Consider the following 4,330-nt stretch of genomic DNA (forward strand, 5'->3'; position numbering starts at 1 on the left):
CCAATCCTCCTCCTCCATCCCCTTATCCCCAGCGCTGCCCCTGGGGCAGTGTTGTGAACTGACATACTCTGGTTTCTGCTGCTATGGAGGAACATCAGGTGTGGGGGAAATTTGGCTCGGGGACAAGTTTCACCACGAGTCACTGAGCCAGGCTTTTCTTTCCCATGAGATAATCTTGGGCGGGGCAGACAATCTCTTGAAATTAAAATACAATGAAAATACACGGGCTTCCCAGGGTTTAGGGTAAATCTCTCTTTCCTTGTTTTCTCAGAAAGCGAGCCAGGCACTGCTGAAACCTTCCCCAGGCTTGCAGTGCAGAGGGCAGCGCTGCGGCGGCAGCCTCGGAGCCAGCCCTGGCTTTCTGGCCAGGGGATGGTGCCCGCTGCTCCCCCCAGCCCCCGGCTGGCAGCAGGAACCCACCCGTGGGACCTGGCTCTGCTGGCGGCGGGGGTGGAAGAGATCAACCTCCCCTGGAGGAACCTCCACAGTCCCGTAGAGGAGGATGGATGGGAGAACACAGGTTAGCGAGTCAAGCACGGACAGCGAAGCCCTCTTTGCCCAGCACGGTGGAGCTTACTGGTGGGGACAGCGCTGGTGATTTCCAAGCAGCCACCCACATGTGAATACTGGTGCTGGTGGTGCCATCACCGCTGTTAAACTTTGGGGCGGGGGGGCTCAGGGCGCTCAAGTGATGGGCCAGCCCTTCCTCCACCATCCCCGTAAGTGTCTCGCCCTGCCACCAAGCTTAACCCTCTGCTTCTCCAGCTGAAGACCTGGTTACATAGCTCAGTGGCAACCGGGGGACAGGGAGAAGACAGGGATCTAGCTGGGATCTTGCTGGCCTTGAAGAAGCCAGGGATCTAGCTGGGATCTTGCTGGCGGTGAGCATCAACACCCCAGCCCTGCAGACTGAGATGCCTTCTCATCCAAAGGGGAAAGTCAGCATCACGTGCTGCAGTGGGGCCCGTCGTGGGAGGATTCGGTTTTCCCGGCAGAGGCTGCATCTCTGCGGGGCTCAACGGGAGAGAGGCTGGGAAAATGCCCTCTGAGCAGTGAAAATGGGCTTCGGGCGGTATTGCAGAGCCCTGGCTGCTCTCCTGCAGCAAGCCCTTTGCTGGGCTGCCTGCCCGGGGAGCAGAGTGTGCCTGGGGACGGCTGGTGCCTGCCGGTGCCGGAGCTGCTGGGAGGGCTGGGATGGCTCTCTGCAGCGCTGGGGCAGGCCAGGAGGCAGAAGGAGCACCCGGCTACGGGCAGAGCTTCAGAAAGTGCGCATTCATCTTCCCTGCCAGTAAACCAGAGAGTGCCCGGGGCGGGCTGATGACGCACGGCACACCTGAGATCATTTTCATGGGAATAGACCCGTGAGAGACGACGAGAGGAAGAGTCGGGGAAACTCTCCCAGCACTTCAGTCAGTGTCAGCATTCACAGGGCAGATTTCACAAGATAAACAAAAGCCTTTAATAACCGCATCGGAGGGAGGCTTTGAAACTCTGTGAAACCTCTGCCAGGAAATAAGAGCAGCAGGCTCCTCGCAGAGTGCCAACGTCACCGGCCAGCCAGAGACTTGGTGGCCGCAGAGAAAAAAAGGCTTGCAAAAACCAAACCGTAAAGATCCAAGTGTGGGTACCCGAGCTGTACACCCAGCTGTGGATAGTAATGCGCATGGTGCTATATATAGCACAGATGAATATTCATTCCTCTTGCTAAGGGGTTTTAATAACGTGGAGTAGATGAAAGATGTCAGTCACCCTTGAATATTATCTGGGCAGCGGTGTATAATCTGAAGAGAGGGTAAGAGAGGATATCTAATGTTATGATACATTCTATAGAATGATTTGGTTTATTTCTTGTAATCCAGATCGATTTGTAGAATAACAAGAGTTATTAGCATCTAACAGTAAATTCTTACAGGTACGAGATGCCTGTCAAAGGATGCTGGGCCTGAAATACGGGGACTCCGTGCTAACCGGTAAAATAGAACCATACCTTGGGAGGAACAGGACATCCTCCAGCACCTGGCTACTCGCCTTATCCGTACCACTAACAGCAGCGTCCTACCTTTCCATGCAGTGCATTTATTCACTCTCTCCAAACATCGCTTTTCAGATGATAAAGACACTGCACTAGGTGCTGGGAGAGAGAGTAAGTCTAAATATAATTGAAGTCACCAGAAACCTGGAAGTGCTAACCTGGGCTTTAACATCATTTCCCTGTGTGGTTTTGGGTGAATGATTTTCCCTTTTCCATTTGCAAAAGGGAGCTCCCTCCCCTCCATGGGTGTGATACACATTTATTAACTGGTATTCCCAGGGTACCACAGCAGCGGAAGGGTTATTGCCAGGAACATCACAGCACTTCTCCTCATGGTCCTCAAAACAGGACAAAAGCCCTGAGATGTGTCCAGACACTAGTCTCCATTATTGTCTTCTGTGAGTTTCCAGAGAGATCTGGAAAACCGAAGTCTGTGATTATAGCTCTGGCTCTGGGGTTCAGGCAATTAAGGGAGAAATGCAGTATTCGTTTAGAGCAAATGTCTCCAACCTTCAGAGCTGTTGAAGGAAACGTGAAACCCCACAGTCTGGGAAATTAGGAGACGATTAAAAGGAAGCCCTGTACATATTGCTACTTAAATGGTACATATGGCACCTTGGTGATGTGGTCAGAGAGGAGGAAGAATGAAATGTGGTGTCTTCATATAGCTAGTACTACCAAGTCCCCTGAGAGAAATAGATGGACCCAAAATGCAGAATGTGGGACATTGGTGTCTGGCTCTGCTGCTTCCACCCGGTGCCTGTCGCACGGGCAGAACTATCTGAGCACAGCCACAGCCCAGGTGGACGAGAGGCCACCACGGAGGAGGTCTGGGAGCCCAGCAGCTGCAGGAACCATTCCCAAACAAGGCTCAGAAATAGCTTTACCTACGGGTGGAGAAATAGCATCCCACCCTGAGTCTATAGTGTTGTAGGATGGGGAGAGGAGGAAGAGGCGTTCTGACTATTCAGACACCTCTGCATGGTTTAGTAGAGAAGATCAGCCAGATGAGAGCAGCACACGTTTCCAAGAAGGCTAGCTCTCTGGGTAAGCAGCCGATGGCCCGGGCAGGCATGCCCGAGCCCCTGCTGAAGTCTGTGCTGCTGGGCTGTCACGGTTCCCGACATGGCTGGATGAAGCCAGCTCACCACCACCAAGCTCTGATCAGCCTTCCTAACTGAGGTGCAAACAGACTAGGTGCAAGAAGTTGCACCCAAGGGGCTTGAAAGCCTCCCGCTGCCTCTTGCTGTCAGGCATAGGTTGGACCATCTCCCCCTCCCTCTCCCAGAGGTGAGACCAGAGCGGGGCTGCTGAGCACCCAGGGTGTTTGCCAAGAGGGAACAGCACGCTCTGGAGTCCAGCCTTCCTCCCGCCTCGTCCGGACAAGTAGTCACCAAGTAAAGGGGTAGTTTTGCTTCTGCTAAATATCAGTGCTGACTCCACTGATGCTGCCCTTCCGTGTTTTATTGGCACCCACTGGAAATCTCTGGCCACATCTGTGGTCGAAATAATTACAGCCTCCCAGCAAGAAAGGATGAGGGGGCAGCGCGAGCATTTAAATGTTACAAATGGGACTCTACAGCAAGCACTGGTTGCTCTTCCCTAAACTCCTTTCTATACGTCAAGGAGCATAAAAGAGTAGGAAGAGACCGAGTCCTGCTCTCAACCCTCCATCCTAGAGTATGGCTTTATTGGTAATTAAAAACTACATCGCAGCTTAATTTTCTTCCCACATTTGGCTGTACTCTATCTTACCCCCATCTCAAAGAGGCATGTCAGTCCTTTCATATCCTCACTGGAGTTCACAGAGGTTTGCCAGCATTAATCAGAGGCAATTACCTCTGCCTCTTTAGGCAGGGATATCAGACCCCAGCCTAGGGTGACTCATTGCCAGATCGCTTCCCCCTGCAAGGTTCTTCCAGACATCTCCTTTGTCTGGAGACCTCAGCTGCCTTTGGTCATTCTATGCCTGGGAAACTCTCCTGGCGAGGAGCAAGCCCCAACTACCAGCCAGCCCTGCGTACTCCACATCCCTGTCTTTTCGCCTCACCTGGTGGAACCGGTAAGAGGGTTACAGGCTGGTTCTGGCCAGGAATTATCTAAGCGACATTTTCACATTTTGATAGATTAGCTTTTTCTAATGGATTTTTGGGTGGAACAGTCCTGTTTTGGTGACCACCCACTACAACGCAGCCAGGGCTGCTGGACCACAGGCCTGTTCTCGGCAGTGGGTCTGTCTGAACCCTGGAGCAACCCAACTGCACTGACCACTCCTGACTTTGGCATCTCCAGGATTCC

This window comes from Cariama cristata, unplaced genomic scaffold (assembly GCF_000690535.1).
Source record: "Cariama cristata isolate BGI_N322 unplaced genomic scaffold, ASM69053v1 scaffold8952, whole genome shotgun sequence".
Taxonomy (NCBI): Eukaryota; Metazoa; Chordata; class Aves; order Cariamiformes; family Cariamidae; genus Cariama; species Cariama cristata.